This window comes from Homalodisca vitripennis, chromosome 6 (assembly GCF_021130785.1).
Source record: "Homalodisca vitripennis isolate AUS2020 chromosome 6, UT_GWSS_2.1, whole genome shotgun sequence".
In the NCBI taxonomy this organism is placed as follows: Eukaryota; Metazoa; Arthropoda; class Insecta; order Hemiptera; family Cicadellidae; genus Homalodisca; species Homalodisca vitripennis.
This window is the reverse complement of record NC_060212.1, coordinates 142,507,369-142,532,024: the sequence shown is the minus strand read 5'-3', so window position 1 is coordinate 142,532,024 and position 24,656 is coordinate 142,507,369. Positions and strand designations below refer to the sequence as shown.

The following is a 24,656-nucleotide window of genomic DNA, read 5'->3' as shown; positions in this document are numbered from 1 at the left end:
TGTATTTTTTCATCAATAATTAGTGTATTAATTGATATTCAATTATTGACTTGTTATTAAACATGGTATACAATTGTGTGCTTGGTTGATGTTTACCTCAACCAATAGCAATAAGATCAACGCTATATTTTAAACCAAATATTATCCAAAGAATTTAACTGATGTGGAAAAGAACTGTATTATTTGCTTAAATCAGAAGCTTTATACTCAGTTTTGCATTAAACTTTCTTGAATGCTTTTATAACTTAGTTAAACTTTAATGAATAAAGAAAGTGCTGAGACGAGTTCCAGCTGTCGTTAACTTTGTAGAACTGTTACTCGCAAACTAATTCTAATGGATATTTCTGATGACAAAGGAAGTTTTAAGTTATTTCGTACAGCTTTCGGATTATTTTATTTCCTCCGTTTCATCAACTGAAGCTATCAAAATGTAGGAGTGTTTGTCCAGGCAAATCGGGACTGACTTGTAAAGGTTTTAGAAGTTTAAATTTTTCTGCTACAATTTACAGTTTTATATATTTTTAGATGTTTTGGCTGTATGGAGTAGTCAGACTTTTGACGGGTTCACTTTTTAGTTTAAATTTAATGTCGATGAGGGATGGTACAAAAGGTTAATATTTAGCATTCCTAAGAATTGAAACTCTACGTTTCGATTACTGGTATTTCTCCAAACAATGGCGCAGTGTAGCAGGTACAGTGGATATCGCAAGGTAACTGAATCAACCAACTTCGAGCGTGGCTGCTGCTAGGATGGGTGACCGCTAAGCGAACCTACAGGCGGGCCGCCTACCCGGCCATTGGTGGTGGTTCGGAAGTCACTTTTAAGCCGTTGGTCCTAGTAAAATTTCTTTGACATCTTTCTTCATTCTTTAACTTCTCCAAGTGAACTCAATAAAAGCTGCATATACCACAGGTAAGAGGAGACAGTCTCTGTTATTCCCAGTCGCCTATTTTGTGTTGAGTTATTTTTTAAAACAAATATCTTCTTGGGTATACAAAGTGTTTTTAAATGTGAGATGAAAATGGAGCGGAAATACTTTCCATCAGAGTTACATAATACCTTGATTTAAGTTTTTATTTTTTCCATACGACTGTGTTTATTTTCTGGTATCATATTAACTACTCTGTTTGACGGATTTAATTACTGATACTGTCGTAATAATTTTCATAATTATTGTTGTCTAGTAATTAGGTCAAGACTGGGTAGCTTTTTTACACCTAACCTGATTTCGGCCTAGGATTTTGACTCCTCCTTGCTATTGCACACACTATAGGTATTGTGTTCGTTACTCAAAGCGGCAATGACGTTGCCTTTCAGTTTTTCCATTGCCGGATGTTGGCTTTCAACTTTCAACTTCTAAAACAAAACATTGTGGCAAACACTTTAAAGAATTAACTTGTTTCCTCCTCGGTGAAATCTTCTCATTGGGAGTACAATAACGATACACTATTTTTCTAAACATAAATTGTCTTCAACGAGTGTCGAAATTAAAATAAAGAAAAAATGACCAAAGGAGATGGGTTGATGATCACACTTTTCTTCTCAAAATAACTCTTCCACATTTTATTGTTAAATAAGTGTTTTGGTTTCAGTAAAAATTACACGGCTGATCTGATGTCCCTTTGTCTATGAAATCCATCGGAATAAAATGTCTATTTTGACCGTTAAATTAAGGTACATGAGGATATAGGTCAGTATAGAAACGAAGCTTCAAGCAAAATTTCAAGCCCATAATTCAGTTTATTTCTTTAGATATCGAGTTGATGATGGACAAGCAGACACGAATAACGTTTTTCTAGGCCGTAAAATGATAACTTCGCTACCGCTCAGCAAAGTTAATCAATTTGTCGATACCAAAATGTTTTATTTCTACATCGAATACAATTACCGTTGAAAATTTTAAAAAACCTTAAATAGGAATATATCAACTATTTAAGACATATTTTACACTCGACTTCCCCGACTCAGATCCCGTTATCCAACACTTCGCCTATCTCTATCGGCAGGTATTAGCTGCGAAGGTCGTATATCCTAATCCCGTCTGTAAAAGACACAACGGGAACTTTATTGTGTGTCGGGGAGTTATCACACAAGAGGAGCTAGGCGACATGACGCGTGGCATCACCACTCCGCCCCGCTGTGTTGTGTGATAAGAGGCAGGTGTGGTGCGTCTGTAGAGCAGTACGCTGATAACAGACATGACGTCAGTCGCGGCAAACATACGGTGGGTATGACGTCATAGGTTATTTTTATACTTAAGCGGAATCTGATGCAGTCGTCATCTAACTAAAAGTGATGTTAACGTAAAAATTAAGTTGAAGCAATGACGTGAAAACCACTTTTTCATTTGTATTTTTAGCGAATACGTACTTTGTAATCCGGATCTTATAGAGGCTTCAATTGATGGTAATAGTGGTTCGGCTTGAAAGTAATTGTATAAGCTAAACAATAAATTTAAAACCTGAAATTTTAATGCGTGTATGCCCAGTATTCATACAAATTTGATGTTTTCGCAAATAAAACAAGAGATTTGTATTTTGTAACATATACTTTAGCACTGTGAAAATAGGTTGCCTCTTTTTTAAAGGGAAGACACTTGAGATACACCATATTTTATCACTGTCTATCTTAAACATATCATTAATCAGGTAGTCAAGTACTAACAACTACTAAGCTACTAAGTTGAATAGTCTAGACATTTTTACATTTCATTTTCTGATGAATGTTGGTATTTACTCAGTTCTCGACAATATGAAATTTTGATTAGCATTCAAAAGTAAATTTACCTCCCGAGCACCCATTACGTTACTGATTAGGTTTCTTAAATTATTTTTTTTTTACGTAGGTCACTTTCTATTTTAAAGAATAATTTTAGATGTGAGAGTAGTAAACGTCATATCTTGCGTTACAAATTATTGAGAGAAAAGTGTATTTATTGGCTAAAAGATAGTAAAACCTTTAATTTCTGTCTGTCTGTCTGTCGCACAATTATCTCGAGAACGAACCAACCTATAGTACCTACAGACTAATTAAATTAAAAATTTGGATCCAACCTCAGCGAATCTTATTACACGACACTTGGTGGAGTGTACTTCTACCATATTTATTATTTACATAAGTATCTTGAAAACAATTAAAACACTATAAAGAATAAAAATAATTTCATAAAGTCCCCACAAAGATAATTATCTCACTAAATAAACTCGTTTCACTACTAAATTAAAAAAATTTTGACAGCCATTGTAGAAGTGAAATTAAATAGATCCTAATCAAGAATTTACTCCAATGAACGAGACGTGATGGGAGTCCCCCAATGTTTGCTAATCTAGCTGACTACGTACCCTCACTCTATCGATCACGTGATGCGCATATGTGCTGTCAACACGTGTACGTGTATGTGTGAGAGCTCGAGCCCGCAGATTCAATAGGGCCTCTAATTACGCGTTCTTTCCTTGGCGATGACGCATATTTTGCAATCGACGTGAGACGCCACATCCTCAATCTGCAATCTCGTTGCAACTTACCTGTGTCTCTTAACAGTGAGGTAGGAGGATTTTTGTGTTGGATTTATCTTGAATACGAGTAATAATTATAACACTAGAACATAAAACAGAACTTTTGCGGGACACATCACTCCTAAGAAAAATTACACAGTCGTGAAGGAGAATTTTAACTGGAAGTACGACAAATTGCGACAAATAATTTAAAAGTTTTTTGACCCAACAACAAATAAAAGCAAAGTATGAAAATGGTATTATACAGAAAAAAACAAACCGTAATTAGGGTTTTAATATTAAATGATTAACTGATGCCTTAAGGAATAATTAATTAAATTATTTAAATAACTTTTTCATAATTATTTACAATTTTAATAAATTAATAATTTTAGTATATTTTACATCATTGTTTTATTATTAAAGCATATAATTTAAATTGTGATGTTTAGTCATATATATATATATATATATATATATATATATATATATATATATATATATATTACTAAACAAATGTCATAACTACAGATTACTCCTAAAGATGTATACACGAGTGATTATAGTGTTCAATTAATAATCACTCCCCCTAATTAAGGAGCCCCATCTGTTGCACATTGTGAAGGACTCGGACAGGTCCTTCTTATAATCGTGCCCTTGTATGTCCGTGTGGGTGATTACTCTTAATAGTCGTAGAGGCTTGAAAATCAATGTATCGTAAAACGGTACTCTTTGGTATAAGGAAGAACCAAAATAGGTGAAAAGCGTTAAAGATAGTCAGTCAGTCGATAGTAGGGTAACCACTACATCCATTCGGCCCCTAAACTCTTTTGCTCCCTTTAATACACTACGCAACATTTCACAATAAATAAGCACGAAAAAGGAGCATTTTGCGCTAATATTCATCTATGTCCATTTATCCGGAAAAAATTAGGGTCAGATCAGAAAAGATTTTACTTACTTTATCTCGCGTTCTTCGATACTCCGTTTTATTGGTTATTTTTTTCTCTTTTTGGTTGAATTTAATAAATCAATATTTATTACGTGAACCATTAAAATGATTTGTAATTTTTTAGTTCAGGATTTTCATTGTCATTTCGTGGAACGCCTTTACGAAGTTATGAACAGTGAACCAAATAAACATAAAACGGGTGGTTATAAACCGGAATTGTTCAATGCCTCTGACCCCAGCCAATACTAAAACTACTGGAGCTACAGAATCGAAACCGTGACCCAGTACGCATTGGTTGGGTTGTGGGAATATTTGACAATGTCGAACGTCACCTGGTCTCACGAGGTGAGACACGGCCTACGCCCTTCAGTCAAACTGAGCATTGTCCTACGCATTGAGTTTGGTTCTACTCCAGTTCTACTACTAACACATTTATTTCTTTTATTTCCTGTCAATTATATTATCACATTGTAGATTACATGTACTCCTAGGGGTAAATTGAGAGGCTTTACAAAAATAATTCACAAGTGGTTTAGTTTTCCAATTTAAAAAAAATTCTATTTATTTTACTTTATCAAACGTTTCCTGTTTTGATAATTTCACATGATCTGCGTTAAAATAAGTAAGTATAGATTGTTAAGAACATCGCTACCTGTTATTTATTTAGTAATATGGAATGAATTAGTATCTCCTTTAAGATAAATCAATAATTATTTAGTAAACTCATCAATTCCGATTGGGATGGTATGAGTAAAACTAGTTAAAGTATTGCCTGCAGTATAGTAAGAGGCCAGCACCACAATGTAATCAGGGTACCAAATTATCGATTAGGAATACCTAAACTATCGAATAAAAACATTCTAATTGTAGTTATTTACAATTAGTTATTGCCAGATCGTTTTATGTATTGAATAACAAACAACATTGTTCCAAATAAATTCAAACAAAGCAAAACCATTTCTATTGTATTTGAGTAATATCCGCAAGTACAATAGCGATGTGTTTAGTGATTAGTGATTGCGTAACAAGCTGTCAGACATGTTTATACCTCAAAATAGTAAACAGTAACCAAATGTTACACTGTTTTTGTTGTTACATTTATAAAATACACATTGCCTAGATAATCTTTTTTATTTATCATTAAATTATTACTGTTGTAAATAAAAACTATACTGTAATTTGAAATACCTATAACATAATTGGGTTACACTTTTTGGTTCCGGTAATTTATACATTCATGACTTGTTCAGTTTGTAAATTTTATACGATTTAGTCTATAAACTGCAGTTTAAATTTATCTGCATTAAAAGCAGATTACCTCCATTAATGCCTAGTTTTTTCTAGTTTGAAAGTGTCGCAGCTTTTCTCCAAAACGTGTTCCTAAATTTAGATTTTTAGGATCCAATTAACGTACGGGAGGAACGTAATTTTTTCAAATTTTGAACTTCAATAACCTAACCAGTCTTCTGGCGGCCATGACTCGTTTGTGGTTCATAACCTATTGTTTTTCTTTACTTTTGTATAATAAGTCAATTTTTAATACGTTTTGACGCCAAAACGTTGACGTGTTAGGAGTCGAAAATATCATATTTTGCTAATGGTGCATCGTTTGAGTAAGATAACTGCAGTTGAGCTTTTCTCATATGAAAAGTAATACCCCGAAACTTTATTTGACTGCTTCTTGGCAAAAGAAACCGTTTGATGAAAAGGACGTAGTATATATATGCAGCAGTAATAAATAGGAAAAGTGACCTGAAGTTACTGCATGGGAAACTTAAAAACTATATTTTCTGTAGGATCTTTCTTTTTCTTAAAAATGTATTGAGCGAAGCAGAATTATGAATAAGTATGAATAAATTATTAAACAATTATTATTAAATTATTTAACAATTCAATAACATGGATCAAATTTACAAATAAATGGTGAAACTGATTTAAAGAATTAAGATATTAACAAGACGAGGGCGTTATTTCTATCGTAGAATTCTTTGGTATGATTGCTACAAAGAATGCAGCCCGGTTACCGTATCTGTGAACCCAGTTATCTCTATCCAGAGGTAATCTTGACCAAACAAAACTCCTCACTTCCTGACTTGTATTCCGCTCAGCTGCCGCCCTTTCTCCGTCTTTTACTCTTCTTCAGAATTCTATCGACTTGCCTATATCTGCCTATAATATCTCGGAGAAAGGATTAGAGTTTTGTTACTCTGAGAAAATTACCAAATTCTGTTAGAAAAGTAGTAACATACAACTACAATCTGAAGAAATAAAATAGAAATAAAATAAATGCAAGAGCTGTGTTTTTTAATTCAAAAGTCTCTAGCACTTGATAGACTATTAGATGGATTTTCCATAAAAATAACTCCACTGTTAAATTTATTGTTTTATTAAAACAAAGCTTTTAACCTGAATGCGTAGAAAATTGAAATTCTTAGTTCTGATCTTCTCTTGGTATAATCTATAAATTAAGTATTCACAATATTTTCAAATTTACTAGTCTTCTTTAATACCCTCAAGTACATCTACTTACAATCTAAGTCTAGCATAGTTTTTAGGTTGCATTTGGAAAATAAAAATTATTAATTATAATAAAATATAATATTATAATTATTATAAAAAAAATTATAATGTGCTATTGACGCAAAAAGTGAGATATCGCAAATTCTTTAAGTATTATTTTAGATTATCAGCTCTCAAAATTAACCGTTTACGTTTATCCTTTTTTTGTCTTATTAACGCTTTTATGATCAAACAAAAAAGTACAAATGAGAGTAAGAACTGAATTTTACGTATTACTTATTTAATTGAAAAATAAAATTTGTATACTCGAAATAACTCGTACTAAATAATTAAGTAACACGTAAAATCTTATTTAATATTTATATTGTGCATATATTCAGTTTATCTTTAGTTGTTATAGTTGTGGAATGTCGTATTATATGCGACTTACACAAACCTGTATTTATATTTCCAGGATTTAAAGTTCCTGGAAATCGTACTAAAGATCCAAGTCATCAAATACAATGATTTATATTGTGTATTGTGATAACATTAAAAACTATTTAATTAAAGGCTCTCGTTGGGAGTTAGGAAATTGTGTATTTGTTAATTACGTATTTATGTAGATAGTACCAGTTAAGAACATATAAAACGCTTAAGAATATTCTTTGTTGAAGCAAGGTTGAAGTAAAGTGTAACGGTTTGATAAAAGAAAACAAGTGTGGAGGATTGAGATGGGTGAAGAAACAACTTTCCAACTCTCTTCAAACAATTCAGCTTGTTTTGTACATTATAACTTTGGTCTCAACAGTAAACAAGGTGTTGTTTTATAAACATAACATTGTTAAAACTGAAATTTCATCACACAAATTTAATGTTTTCGCTCAGGCTCTGACAGTTTGGTGAAAAAGAAAATGATTTTGATCTATAAATAGTAAAGAACTGTACGGCTACACATAACGTAGATTTGGTGGAAAGTGTTGATCTGTGTGAATATTGAGTTTAGCTCTATCTTCCTCATAGTGCAGAGTTTTGAATCTGACGATGTCACAGATTTTACCCCTACAATGCATAAAGATCGTATCTTAAAACATCGTAGTGCACTCCTGATGAGGCGATGAGAATACCTCTTCATCTAGATTTACACTATATTTTGTAGTTCAGTTCTGTTGGCTTACGAAAATACATTGAAGCGATGTAGTATTTTTGCATTACTTACAACCTGTTTTACCCAGTAGGGATCACTTCTGGCTGGTTTATACCTACCAGTTGAACCCACCACTGGGCACAGCAAAAACCGATGTGCCACTTCAATCTGGGCCACCTTATGGATGTCCAGTAGCGGCACATCACTAACCGCAAATGTTTAGATTCTGGGGTTCATGGGCAATTCGATAGGTCTAATCTACTGTGGAAGATGACTGTTGGAGTTGGTGGGGTTTGTTCCCTTACCTCAGAGGTTCTTGTTAACCTCAACAAGGGTGTGCCACCCCCTGCCTACTTTGACTGTAGAGGCTCGTTCAGAGCTGGCCTCCCCTTCTTCTTCCAGGATGACTTTGAGATGTAGTGCCCGAATTCTTCCTCATGGATCTCGATAGGAGGCGGCCCCTACTCCATAACCTTGCCCATCCTGAATATCCTATAACTCCGGAAGCAGCGCAAAGGTTCTTACAGGACTAAGTGCAATTTTTAAGCTTCTTGTCCTAAGAGAACAAAAAGAATAAAAAATAAAATATAAAAAAAGATAAAAAAAAAAAAGCAATAGCAAGGAGGAAATCAGACAGGAGTATCGGACATTCGGTATCTGGGAATCCAGCACACCAATAGACATATCTAAACTCTTTATCAGCCAGTCCACAAGTTTGGGAAATAGGAGTGCATTAATTAATTTCAGGTAAAGATAAAGGGCGTAGAGAGAAGAGTGCATAATAAGACACTTAGGGCGAATAGATGCAATATAACTCAGGTCAATAAAGTCTATAAAACAGAAAATACAAAACATAAATTATAAATGTTATTAACTCCACAATTATAGGAAGGTTAATGTTCTCACTGATGATGGTTTATACCAAAACAAGTGTCTGAAATAAAATAATTTTCAAAAAGGGTTTTCGTTCACGATTCATTATTTCTTTGTTTGAAGGTTATTTTTGACGATGGAAGGATTGTGAAGGAAACAGGATTTTTCCGGACATTTGCCATCGTTCAGTGAAACAAGAATGTATTAGGTTAGTTCTTTACCTGAAGAAGAGATCAGATTGCAGATCTCGAAACGTAGTGTTACTGATTTCTTGTTTCACTGAACGATGGCAAATGTCCGGAAAAATCCTGTTTCCTTCACGATTCATTATTCTTATAAATTATAAAATATGCCATGATTAGATTCATATCAAAATGACCGTTGACTGATCAGATTGACAGTTTGTTGATAATATTGATAGGTAACTGATTAGATTGATAAGATTGATCCCATGATTGGTGATTGGTCTGATTGATAAGACTGATATTTGACTGATCAGATCGACCGGTTATTGATAAGATTTATCTTTGATTGATCAGATTGATGAGTAATTGTTTATTGTTCACCATCAATCACGTTAAAATTTTCCACGATAAAAATCACTGGGTCTGGCCAGTTTTGATTTTTGTTGAAAATATACAGCAAGGCCGAATGATTTAAGTCAAGTTTTAATTGTGTGAGCAATGTTTAGACACGCTGTGAACCAGAATAAGTGAGTACAATTACAGTTAGTTGAGTGTTTCCCAGTAAAATATTCATCGTTTCTTTCAGTTGTTCCTTTACGAATTATGGAACTCTGAATGGCTGTCTTTTAGAGATCTAATAATTATTTGTTATAAGATTGAGTGATGAAAAATAAGTCAAACGTAAGCATATATGGATAGATATATTGTACTATGCGTTTACACATATGCTATACCTGATCCAATGCTATAATAAATTTATGCTAAAAAAAGTTAGCTCTCGGATTGTTCTCTGGGAAGTGAGAGGTCAAGTAATAAATATTTGAACGGCAACGATCAAAGTTACGTGACGCAGCCCTATTGCCAAATCTGAGAACTAACAAATAATATCCTGGATATCATTTCAATTTGTCGGTATGAGTGGTTATTTTCCTGTGTATTTAATGGAATTAAAGATTATATCAGTGTTGGATGTCTTGATAGAAAATTAATTATGAAATGTAGCGTAACTCTTCTATGCTGCGTGATTAAATAGTTTTTGATTACCTCACTCATGCTTCTGCAGCAGTCTACTCTGACTACATTGTAAGGTAGATGTACATGGTAGATGTTGTAGACTTGCTGACAACAACACTCTCTAGAGGACTCACACTAACACAAAACCTGGCCACAGAAACTCGGTGATTTACAGTCCCGCACAAATTACGTCCGCCCAGCTCTGTTCTGTTGTGATATAGAGTAATTGTGCCTGTGGGACACGGTTGCCATTTATCCTTCCTACCTTTGATGGTTTTGTTTTAATTTTCTGGAGTTGCGTCAGATTTGATTCACGTTCAATTTGGAATTTTACTCTCCAGATGGACTTAGTTTCATTCTGAAACATTTCTTATTTAAAGTTAAGTTATTCCACCACGCATTTCTTGAACTATCCATCAAATCAGTTGGCTGCTATGAACTACATCTGTTAAAAATAATAATGGTTAAAACTTTGTACATTACCAGACTAAAAAGCATTCATTTGGAAAGTAATAGATTTCGTCTACCACTGTGACTTCCTGTGGGTTTTCACTATATTAGAAGTTAGTGAGCACTTTAATTCATCTTTATTTGCAAACAGTTAAGTTTATTAATACAATTCAATGCGCATTTTAAATTCATTTGATTGTATACAACATTTCAGTCAGATTTGGATTACTTTGTAAGACATAAATGACTATGAGCTTTTCGTGTTGTGGCCCATATTAAATCGATAATCATATACTCTTTAAAAGTGAAAGATTGGATATTTTGACATTATTGTTTTTTGCAATTTAAGTTGCAATCAGACTGAGGTCTTTATTTTACTGTAAATTGGTTGTTTCTATGAGACATTTTTATAAATATGATATTTTTCGTTATAGTAATTCAAAAGGTTTTGATTGTAGTTATAATTTTTTCATTCAATACCGGAACAAGGTTTTAAGTAAGGTTTACTGCAAAGGTTTATCTATCCCTTTTAGAACTAGTGTTAAAAGTGTTTTTTTCTAAAGCTGAGCTGATCTTTATAAAAATATAAAATCCTTTAGCAAGTTATTCCATAGAGCACTATTAAAATCGAATAACAAATTTATATAACGAATAAAATAATAATTACATAGTAATGTGTATTGTATCATATAGTACCATATCATACAAACCCTGACAATGAGTAAGTAAGATGTAAATATTGTTTTGTTTGTAATAAAAATAAAAAATACATAAGGCAAATAATTATTCATAAGATTTTTACCTACTTAAAATAGTTTATGATTATTTTTCTCTCGCCCTTCCGAGGAAGCAAGAGTAGACCAATACAGCAATGTTGGTTCGGTACATACAGTATTGTAACTTAGCCTTTATAATTACACACCGTGAGGCCGAACTCCGCTAATATTTTGATCCCACGGGCTTAAATTCCGTGTTCACATCGTCAGCATCGTTAGCGCCTTGTTTGGATTCCTAATTGCATAATTAATTAAAATATCCCTTGATTCTTCTCCAGTATCTCAACACTCCCTTATATTTATTACTTTTATGTGCTGGCTTGGATCTTCCAAACATTCGTTTCGACTTAAATGACGTCGGTGAGATGTAGTCTATAATCGTATACTGTTTTTACTTGCACACGTCTGTAATTTTGTTTAAATTTGTAAAACTGATACTTCACCTGTTAGGCTCCATACTTGTGACCTGATTACTTTAATATGAATAAAGTACTTTTGGGTTTTGAAAAAATTAAACAAGATTTAACAATTACCAAAGGTATAACACAACGTTTCGAGGATTGGAATCTATCCTCTTCGTCAGGAGTGCAGTCCACCAGCTTCCGGTTACGTGTAAAACCTTTTATTTACCTCCTATTCTTCTTTTTGTTCTTTATTGTTATATTTATTAATAACCCCTCCCCACCAATTTTTCGAAGAGGATAGATTCATAGATTCCAATCCTCAAACGTTTTGTTAAACCTATTGTAACATATAAAACGTTTGAAATCTGTTGTCCTTTCAAACCTTCCGTCGTTAATAACAAGCTTGTAACAAAGAATAAATCAGAACAAAATTCTAATTTATCAAATTAAATTATTTACTCAACTACAGATTTGTAAACAGTACAGATCACAATCGAGTTAAATTACAGTAGGCCTATACATGTATGAATTATCCTATGGTCATAACAACGATAATAAAATAATTGTCAACGTTTTTGCGCATCTACAAGTATAGGATTTATACGACATATTCAAATGTAAATTTTGTGAATCGTTGAAAAAATTGTGCATTGAAAGATGGCATTAAGTAAAAGTAATTTTTTGGGGAGTAAGGAGCATTTGAGAGTTTTTTATTGGTATTTGCTGAAATAACGAGACTCATCGATAGTTCATTTTATTGGCTTGGTAATCTCTACGGATTCCTTGTAAATACTAACTTGAGATTTAATATTTGTGCATTGATAATCTGCCAGTAACGTACTTAAAAAATACGAATTAATTGATAATATATCAATAATAAATTAGATTAATAAAATAATCAATGTTAAATCGTATACATTTTATGTTGGAAATTCATTTTTAAGGTTATTTTCATTTTAAAATTTTATAAAATTGTTCCAAAATTACCAAGTTGTAGAGAAAACTCTATGGTAGTCCAAGGACTGTGTCGTCGCCTCTGTCTGTGGCAGGCAGGTTTACAACTGGGCCATAGAGATAACAGCTTACCTGCCGGCCTCGGTAAACATGTCATCAGCTGACTGACAGAGAGTGAACCTGGCCAGTGTCGGGTCACGAGAGAAGCTGGGCAACTCGAGGGATGTCAACAGAAAACAAGTTTCTGAGGAAACGTCCGGCGAAGGTTTACTACGAACCGAAAGTGGTTCACTAATAACCAAGTTCCACATCAGGACTTGAAACAAAATTCGGAATGAAAATAATACTCTGACAAGAGAACTTATCCGGATCCATTAGCAGCCACCTCGATTTCAAGACAATTTTTACGTCCTCAAAACCTTGTAAACCCCTAATTTTGTTCCCAGAATTATGCAAATATCTTGTTTCAAAAATATTATTAATATGATTAATACTGAAAAAGTCACAAATCTTTCTTTCATAGTTTTAAAATATTTAAGAAGTATACAGTGTGCAGGGAAAAATCAAAATCGTTTATGAGCATGAATCGTGTCTCTAAACTGAGGTTCGTTGTATTATATTCTACCATAAAAGGTTTAAAATTGTTGTAATTGTAACAAGGTCATTTTACTACTACAGTCAACTCTTAAAGTCTGATACCTGGAAACTAGATCTAACTTCTTTTATAAGAACTTCCCAAAGTTTATAAAGAACTGTGCATGAACTCTATTTTACAAGACGAAATTAAGACTTCCATAGTCTTTTCTTGCACTTAATGTGAACTATAGGTAAGGCTTGGGTGTTTGGAGTTTTAAGTTCCTTTAAGAGATGCCGTTTTCCAGTATATTCTGCGCATTCTCAACTTAAATGTTAGTAAGAGATGAGAATTTACAAGCAATGCAGATATAAACCCAGCAAATTAAAGTGACATAAACCTTTTCTAACTCTTTAATTCATCTTTTCCATTCTGAGTTCTAGATGAGTGCTAATAAACATTAACGGTTATACCTAGAACAATAACTATTTATCGTATTTAGAGCTCTTGCTACTGAGAAGCACAATCGCTGGTCTTGTGTCATAATGGCCCAACTGTGTTGTCCGACAGAGAAGGTGTTATGTCTATATTTATGTAGCTATGGTACACAATTGATTGTAATAATTTTCCGCTGTATTCAGAAGATCAATATGGTTCGTTAATATTTAATTCGAATTAGAGATTTGGGTTGTCCGTGGAGCTTTAATTACAGTTGTCACGTGAAGTTTGAACCACTCAAGTTGACTATTAAAATTTAATACTCCAACTGACAGAGCTTTTACTCAAACCACGCCTGATTACACCGACAAATTGAAATATTTGCCCTCACTTGCTCTTAGTTTGCTCCAAACAGGGATGCGTCCCCTACAGCCCCTATCCCATCATCACACCCCCTCCCCCTCATCCACTTATTAGCTAATCTTATGTCACATCCCATCGCAATATTTTGAGAATATTAACATTTAGACCAGATTTGCACAATATCATGAGGAATCCACACTATTCGATCATATTTACTATCATAATGAAATTGAGTGTACTTGTTATGGTTATCAATTTGTAACAGGGGTGGATACATTATAGTTATAGCACGATTGACAGATATTACACTGGCTGGTACAATAGTAATAACAGTCCAACCTCTGCTGTGTTTTTTTTTCCTGTTTGGAGTAGGACTGTTACTACCACTCTTGCATGTGATGATGGCCCTTGCAACCTGCCAAAGAAGGGAGTTTAGGTCATTTGGAGATTTTAAAATATAATCGAATCAACAAATATTGGAAGGTTAATATACATTATAGCAATGGATCAGTTGCTAATCGCATAATTTATACTTGACAACTCACAATCATGGCGTTTGCTAGGGTATTTCCAGTAACCCTATGTGTACAGACTTCCGGTAACCCCTCTTTTGAAATCCTTATAGTTACGCCACTGGAAAGACCGCTACATAAAAGCTAATAGTTGTCAGAGTTTATGATATATGCATATGAGGTGCTTTAAGCTGACGGACCTCTTGACAACTTAAGGATAGCCTAAGTCCTTTCAAAATTGTGAAGGGATGTGTGTCCAAACAAATACATTAAATTCTACTTCGTCCACGAAACAATTTGAAGAAACATTTCCATGGCGACAAGACTTCAACTTTAAAAATTTTACGTTCAAATATGGTCAAATCGCTTTGAAGGATATACCAACTAAAAGAAATAAAAACTGTATTCATTCAGTTAGTCCAGAAGATGAAGAAAGCCATTGCACTCAGTTCTAAAAGATCATTTGGGCTGGATCCAGAGTGACAAATTCCGGATATTCCGGAGAGGACTAACATCATGAATGGGCACTTCCTCAGTCATGTCACTTTGGAAGAAGGAGAGACTAGTTCTGGTTAACACTGAGGAAGTCCACCTACAACACGCATCATCTGCAGTAAACTGGACCTACCGATCAACCCTTGTACCTCAATAGCTTCACATTTGCGTCAGTGATGTGCCGCTTCAATGGAAGCATAAATCTAATCATAATATTACATCACTATCTAGAGTGGATGTTGTTAACTTAGCTTATTAATTATCACAAGTACATTGCCAATTCGCTAAAACGTATTCACGATATATGCTGAAATATTTCAAACGAAAACGCATCCAAGCTTAATATAATAAATTAATTCACATCATTAGTGCTTTATGGAGTTAATCTTTTCCCACATCAGGTACAACCTGTTTCATTAGTTGAGTTGCTTTGATATTATTGTATTTTGTGACAAATTTAGCACACTAAAAGTTTCATTACGGGGATAACAACTAAATTACTCTATGTGCAAACGAGTATGAAGAATAGAATTATTGAAAATAATATGCTAATATACGAACTAAATAGTTTATAGTTTTGCCATCCAGATCTTCAGCTAAGCACGGATATATGCCCGCATATATGAACTCCCAAGACCAGACACATTATCAAGGCCGCCTGGGCCGTGCCCGTTCCTGGACAACAGCATAAATTAATTAACAACTACAAGTTTCTTGTTGGAAAGAAGATAAATGCACCAAGATTAGACTGGTTGCTTGGTAATATGCCAGGGTGATAAGCTACGCTTTAACTGGATTAGCCACGCCGGCTTTTGAGTTTTGCGTATATATCTACATTTAAGTGTGAAGCAACGATTTGAATTATAGTTATTGTAACAGGGCCACCAGAGCTGTAGGTGCTACACAGGTGTTTTAGCGTCCGTGAGATAGCGGCAGATTAGTTCTGCAAGGAAGTGGAAGGGTGAAACAGACTTTTGTACAGTTTTTATCGATGATTAGTTGTTTTAAAAGTTCTAGAGCATTTTTAAAATGGCAAAATTTGAAATAAATTGTCCTTTTTTACTTACAAAAGGATGTAAACTCCTGAGAATTGATTGAATAATCTGACACCTTCTGAAAGAGGATTTCTATATATCTTTTTTGTTGAGATCTTGAGGTTTCATTATGTAATATTTTCCTTAGATGCCCTTTCCACCAATGATTTGCATTTAAAATTTTAATGTATTATTGTTTCTACTCTTTAAAAAGAGATTTATGACTCTTAATTAAAGTTGTTCAGTAATGTTTATTAAATATAGTACGATGAATGTAAATATGGCAACACTTCAATTCATTTAAATCCAACATATGCAACATTGGTGTATTACGCGTGTTGCATATTGTAAGTGAGTGTTATTGTTTTATCTAAGGCGTTCAATGTATTAACATAATATAATAATTTATTTGGTAATTTATTTGATCGGAAAGTAACTCTTTACAATGTAATAATATGAATTCTTGCTGTGCTACAATTTACCAAGAATCAGAACGGTGTCATTCCTTGTAATACAACTGTGTCAAAAGCCACTTGCCGACCCAGCTGACCACAACACGTGGGTGTTACTGTGGACGGGGGGGTGGAGGGGGGGGCACGAACCAAAGCTAACGATCACGGAAGGGTTGTGAGTCTGTCTCCATGGCGACCGTCGCGACGCGGCGCCCCCGATCTGAGGACAAACAGTCCCCGGACCCGTGGGGATTCTGATGTTGGCAATAAGCTCCAGCCAGCGGTAATCCCGTGATCGGTCGTTTGTTTGATGTTGGGATTCTCGTAATGATGTCATTAAATTACAGCGGCGACGATAGTTATGTAACATGGTTATCCCGAGGGTGTTGATTAGGTTCGTATAAACTCTATCTCTCAAGCTTGAAGTATGAGATACATACGTTTTGAAGATTAACTTTACATTTAATTTTCAAATCTAAAAGCTAATGTGAATAAAAAGTTTAGTTCCATTTCAGCTCCTTTATAGTGCAGCGTCTCGACAGTTATCTTAGTAAGGCCAGTTATTGGGATGCAGATAGCACAAAAAAGTAGAATTTGCGTGGTTTTAATTTTTTAAGATATGTAGCAGTAGTGTAAAACCAAGTTTACAGCTTCGAAATACCTATGCTTGATGAGTGGAGATAGAAAACTTACTTTTATAGAATAATTTTGTTCTTAGATTACATTTAAATAACTGTACTACAACTTTATTTTTCATGAGTACTCCTGGGAATATTTTGTACAGAGAATGGCTAAAATTTAATGATACAAATTAACTTTTTTGGGATAAATATTAAGCGTATACAAATGCACTTGGTCCCATATTTTGGCTAAAGATTTACGCAGCAAGAGCAAACTTGGGTTTACACTTCATATATCCTATAGAACACATCAAACAGCAAGCCTAATAATATGTCTAATTTATAGATCATGTAAAACGATCTTGAATCAAGAACCCTAAGAACACAAAACTATTCATCGCTCCCATTTCAAACATATGACCAAATCAGGTGTTAAGCATATTTTTTTTAAATAATTGCTTATGGGCTGAAATTTAAATTTAATTGTTTTGTTTTTTTTTTTATAACAAATTGTTAATAATATATATATATATATATATATATATATATATATATATATATATATATATATCTATAACAATATTCGTTACAAATTATAAACAGAAAAGTTCGGTATTTAACTTGTTGAAATCAGGTAAAAGAAATTAATTGTCCCTTAAAGTTAGTTACTTGATCAATATTTGAAACCAGATGACCTATATGAAGGTGCCTAACAGTGGTCGTTTTGGGTCAAATGAACAACTACCCAGAAAACAACAAATACGAAGCCATGTCGAAATAGGTCATATTTGTTGACTTCAATGATTTCACTGCATTCTGCCATCCATACGGCATTTAGCCAGTAGGGCACGTGTTCTAGACAACAGATAAAATCTGAATATTTTCATTCAGCCAAAATGAGTATTTTAAAAATTACTAACGTTAAAGTATAATTGTAAATTTCTCATTCTATTTTTCAACTTTTGCTGGACAACAGAGATGCAAGTTTAAAAAAGAAGTATTACTTCTATCTTCTCAAAATTCCCTTTTATATAGGTAAAGGACCATTAAAAGACTGATCTGTGTATTGGCGAGATATTTGCAGAGCGCTGCGTTCATACCTACACACATACCTTCACGTCACGGCCGAGTAGGTTCAGACTCACACCTGCGGTACACCTGCACGAGCTGCACCTACAGTAACAATGCTTCTCCATCTTACTGCAGTCCACAAGGTCTCACGTGGGTTTCTGGCTCATCGAGTCTCAACCAAGCAAATAGTTGCTTTCTCAACCCGCAATATAGGAATATAATGTTTACAGAAATAAGTCGTCGTCTAGTTCCAAATCACTTCGAAAGTTTTCCAATGTATTACATTTTTTTCCTTTCTCTTAAATAGTGGTTACACCATTCTCATGCTATACATTATATTATTATTATTAGAAATGGATACAAAGGATGCCCAAGTGCCCAAAAGATTGCAACGAAATAACTAATCGCAGAACTGGCCTTTAACCTTTTCATACTAAAACCAATAGAGGATTTCTTTGATACTAAGATTAAAACCTCTGGACGTTTCTGTCAATAGGTATCACATTTAGTGATGGAAAACGACTATTTATCAAAGTCCTGTCGGGTCTGTAATAGTGGATTTAATAACATAAACTAGTGATAACATAGCCTAGTGATAACAGCCTAGTGATAACTTAGCCTAGTTATAGCAAATCTTAGTGATAACATATCTTAGTGATACCATAGTCTAGTGACATAGTTTAGTGGTAACATAGCCTAGTGATAACATACCCTAGTTACAGCAAATATTAGTGATAACATATCCTAGAGATATCACAGCCTAGTGATAACATAGACTAGTTATAGCAAATCTTAGTGATAGCATATTCTTGTGATATCATAGCCTAGTTATAGCAAATCTTAGTGATAACATATCCTATTGATATCATAACCTAGTGATAACATAGTCTAGTTATAGCAAATCTTAGTGATAACATATCCTAGTGATATCATAGCATAGTGACTTAGTTTAGTGGTAACATAGCCTAGTGGTACCATAGCCTAGTTATAGCAAATCTTAGTGATAACATATCCTAGTGATAACATATCCCAGTAACATAGTTTAGTGGTAACATAGCCTAGTGATAACATAGCGTAGTGGTAGTATAGCTTCGTGAGCCATTTTGTTATACCAAAGGTGGACAAAGCACAAGCATTACTGGAAGATATTAGCTAGTGTTTTATGTACAAGTACTCAAATTTAATTATTAGACGCCAAACAAGCGGGGAGTGAATTAGAGCAGTTGTACAAAAAACACGTTTTTTATAGTTAGCAGTTTCTCTAAATTATTCAAAGGCAACACGCTTGTTTCGTAACCGACCGGGTAGTGTTTCCAATTATTCATCTGTTTAAACCGTATTGCCTTGCGTCATTTGTTTTGAATTTTCTTATTATTATATTTTTGAAAACTCGAATATGTAAACGTTTTAGTTTCTGATTGTCAAATTTAAAACTTCGCAAACCTTCCTAATTATTTATTATAGACGAATCCATTCAGAATACTTTTTAATAAAATTCACTGACGTTTTCTTCATAAATACCTTAACCCATCGATTTATGTATGAGAGATGTCTGTATTTTGTTGAACCTCTACTGCTTGCCTACTAAGCATTCATCTCCTGGCACAAGGGATGATGATTTTGAATTTATATTCAAGATGAATACTAAACCGATTCTGTTTTTTAAAGAGGAAATTAAGAGTTTTCTGGAGGCTTCGACCGGATGAAAGTTGTAAAGAGGGAGTTTTCAGATGGATGATATTTAAATTTCATCCTGAATTATCATAATTATGCCTTATATTCATAAAGACCAACATATTTAAAACATTCACTAACAAATTTTACTTTATAGATCATCGGTATATAGACTTTCTTGGATTTGGAATGTTGTTATAAAACATTAGACTTTAAATCCACAGCATTCAGTCGTTCGGTTTATTGCAGCGGCAACGTGGTTAACGATAACCGATTAGTGCAATACTAATGGACATATGACAGTAGGAAATATATATTCTTATCGAAACCATACACGGCTAAGACTAATTCGATACATTTAGACCAGTCGGATCTAGATTTCATACACATGTATTTAAATCGTTTGTGGCTTGGTTTTCAATATATTTTCCCTAAAATAAATACAAATTTACCATTAAAAGCTTTTTTAAATAGTATAAAACTTCACATTATTGTGCAAATTATGTAAGTTGTCTTCGTAAAAGAGTAGCGTTAAAGTTTGGTTGTTTTTCCCACTATGTAAATATTTGTTTAACCCATATTTAACTTACTGTATATACATTTGCAGTAATAGTGTTCACTCGCTAATATTGCTGTGAATTGGTTCCAAAATGGTTCGTCCTTATCATCTATCGATAAGTATCGATTAAGTATTTCGATCTTGACTGTGGTACCCTAATAGAATCGAACCAAAACTATCGATAGTCTACCTTTAATTTATACACTTTTTTGTGTTAATTGATGTGGAAGCCGATAATTTAGTCGCTTATCCACAGCAGGTTTCCATTAATATTCTTAAGCAAAATATTTTCTCTATTTATCAGAGAAAAGGTTTTGGTAGGACATAAAAAGTAAAAATTTGGGTTTATGTCAGAGAAATACTAACGCAAGTATTTATGAAATTTAATGAGATGTTAAACATTTCTAGAGACCGCTAGGCATCCTAATACCGTTACCGAAAGAGGCGTGTTCTGTTATTTAGGCGGTTCCCGACCTTGCAGCAGCGCCAAGCGGTGAAAGCGGGATTTAGCGGCGACTGTCACAGTCAGGCGCGAAACAAAACAACAGCTACCGACAAACGACAACGACAGTCACCATGATTGTGACAAGGTCGTGCCGGTACTGTGCCAACTCCAACCTCTGTTTCCAGAATTGTTTGCAACACTGAACTGTACAGTGGGTCATGTCCATTACAGCTTCTGCTGCACCCAGCGATAACTTACTCGCTTAGTACTGTCTCTAAGGGCCATTACAGGTATATTGGTTTTATGAGCAGTGCGGTGCTCCCAAGTTTAGCCATTAATTTCTTCAACCCTGCCGTCTACCAAGGGTTCTTCGACCGCCTCTTTTGCTTAAGAAGAAAAAGGTTAGAGAAACGAAGCTATACTATGACTTCAGTCCTTGGTCATGGATCCTTCTGAAGATCCTCCTTTACTCAGAAGTATTCATGATCGAAGCTTCAGTTTAACAATTATAAAATGCATTGCATTACTTTTAATACGAAAAGCGAATACAATAGAGTTACACACCAATGTAAAGCATATTAGTTTTAGTACATGAAATAAATCGGTGCAGCCATGGATGTAGAGTATTGGCATACGTGTTTTAACAATAATTATGTGAGTTCTATCATTCCAAACTTTCCCACTCTCATCTCCTGCATACTGTACTTACTGTCTTAATACAATAGATACTTATCGTAAAATTCCAATCTGTGTAGGTAAATTACAATTAAATTCTTAATTAGCAACAGTAACATTTAAAATTAAAATGAAGCGTAGGATTTTCTTGTAAAACATGGATTGCTTTAGAGCTATAATACTAATTTTATCAAAATATTAATGTTGTGTCCATATGATTCTTTTAAAGAACCTAGTATTATGTTAAAAGGTTAATCATATTATTGCAAATACTTTTCCGTGTACTCAATAAAATTATTTCGCAATAAATTACCTAAATGATATTATAAGTTGAGATATTCAAATTGAAATTCTGAGCTTCTAGTAGAATTATTTTTGTATTTTTTATACACACAACAAAAGCCGGATACATTGGTGTTCAACGATAGAGCAATTGTCGAAACAAAGGCAAAAGACTACCTCGGAAACCCTTTGATATCGTTTTATCCCGCTCCCCTGCCTCTCACATTACACCTATCACATAATTGCTGCCCACGGGTAACCGATCCTGCCTCGATACGGCTTCTGTGAGACCCCCGTAATGCTGGAGAACAGTAATTGAGTCATTATATGGCCGGATGGAATTACGGTATCCAATAATGGATTACCTTGCAATAGCAGATGGATGTGATTTTGATTAATCAATGTTATAGTAATATATCAGCTGTTTTGTCAACCATGGTTAATTGGTATCCAATTTGAGATGCAAAGAATTTTTAAATTCCATTTGAGGAAATCTTTAGAATTTAGTCTTACTTTCTTGTTCCTTTGCGAATCGACTTTTCTTTAAAGGTCGTTATTGACAACGGTTGATTAGAAAGAATTGTTATTTCTGGAATTTGTTAAATGTTACACACAACATATGTGTGGTGGGAAGGGTTGTTTCAATACTTTGAGTTCAGCTGATTTCACCTTCTGCTTAATGCAGTGTCTGAAAACTGACACAGACTTGTCTCAACGCCCGCCTGAGAGATCAAACAAATTCGGCCATGAGAGAACTCAATATTCTTATTTCTCAAATTATGTTTCTGAAACACAACGTTTCTGGAAATAGGATCAGTGCTCTGCTTCAGGTGTCAAAACCTAAGACACACTATTAAGCATGAATGAAAATTAATAAAACCTGCTAGTCTCTATTTCATTGCTTTTATACGTACATAATTTGTTGTGGCTATGAATTTAGTTTGTTATACGTCTAAATGTGGTTCTGGATCATGATTTATAAATATAGGTACATATTTGTATCTATAAATGGAGGTATATGATGTATACCACACAACTGTTTTATTATCAAGTATGACTCTGACATGCCCATCGCCAAATATGTTAATTTTTTCAAAATTATGTACATTTTTAAGATAATGTTTGGCGCCTGAAGAAGTGGTCAGATACAAGTTCACGAAATGTAGTGTTATATGTATAGCTTTTGTTACATTACAACGATGGAAAAAGTTCGAAATCTAACAAAGTCTTTTGTTTCTTGAGCAGTGCACCCTGATAATATAAATTACCTTGATTTTTATTAGGAATTTGATCCGCTATTATATTCAGTATATATATATATTATATATATATATATATATATATATATATATATAATTTTAAATTTGTATTATTAAATACAAAAATATACAAGTGATTGGTAAAAATCGGACAACTTTTGAAAAGGATGTTACGTTAACCCCTTAAAGGGTAAGTTTATGGGTAATATGTGAGTCATATATTTAATATTAGGGCTTAGGAACACATCTGAGAAATTTCAAAACAATTTTATCATTGAAATATGCTAATCCCCAGAGCCTGGGGATCATCAGGTTTATTTTACACAGCTCAAAAAATGTATATTTTATGCCACGCAGCAGGCGCTCAGGCATCCCTCTATATGTGTTGTTTCCAAGGGCCATCATTACAGTTTATATATAACAAATTTAGTACTAAAAATATAAGCCTGTAATTAAAAGAAAGTAGCGTTAAGTAATACCAATAAATAATTTGTGGAAGAGTTAAAAGAATTGGAACAATACATTGAGACAACGAGAAATTCCTATAAATATCAGCAACATTACGTAAGGAACGGTCGCTGAACTGGTATGCGCACCAAAGGCAAGGTTAAGGTGTACCTTATTTGGACCCACTACCAAATAAGGGACACCAGGTAGTCACTACAGCTGCGGTTAATGGAACCCCGCCCATTCTACGGTGAGCGATTAATTGCGAGATAAAACCGTTGTTTTTGCCAATGCCGGATGTTACCCTTGTTGTTGTGGCTGAGATCTTGTCTGATAATGCAACAGTTTTTGGTTTCGATGCTTGTAAATACCTTTAAACTCTTGTACATCTCTAGGGCGTACAACCTGAAGTATCTCGCCGTGAGATCGGAAGATGAACCGTTAAGATACGAGTAGTTTGTAATCATTACAAACGAACTTTTTACAAACAGGGTTTTCATCGAATATTCAAATTTGAGTGAAATTCTCGAAATACATAATTACAATATCTTGCATGCTCTAGAGACACCATCTATTTCGACCTTCGTCAAAACTAGCAGAGTTTACGATCGATTTAATTAATTTCTCTATCGATATGAAGAACAACCGTGTTTAAATACCTGTCAAACAACTTTTTACATTTATTAAATTTATATTTATATTATATCTATAAACATTGAATCACCGAAAGTACGCGACAGGTATTCCGAGGTTTTCAGCACGTAATATGTTAGTTTGGTTATTTAAACTCATCTGTGAGAGAAACAGAAAAATACAAAATAATTGAATCGTAAAAAGTAAGGACTCGAATCCCAGAGGATCAAGTACTTTTTGTGATTCAACGTTTATTCATATTAATTCAGGATATTGCCATGTACGCAATATGATGAATGTTTACATACCGTAAAAAATAACATCTTTAAATTCTACCGATTTCTTTCGGCCTGACAATAAGTTACTTCTAATAC

The 24,656-nt window shown here is 33.8% G+C and overlaps 1 protein-coding gene across 1 annotated transcript in view; it reads left to right on the top strand.

The window, feature by feature from the left end:
• The window catches only part of LOC124364963 (breast cancer anti-estrogen resistance protein 3 homolog), a 209,257-nt gene that overhangs the window by 45,075 nt on the left and 139,526 nt on the right, over positions 1 to 24,656 (top strand).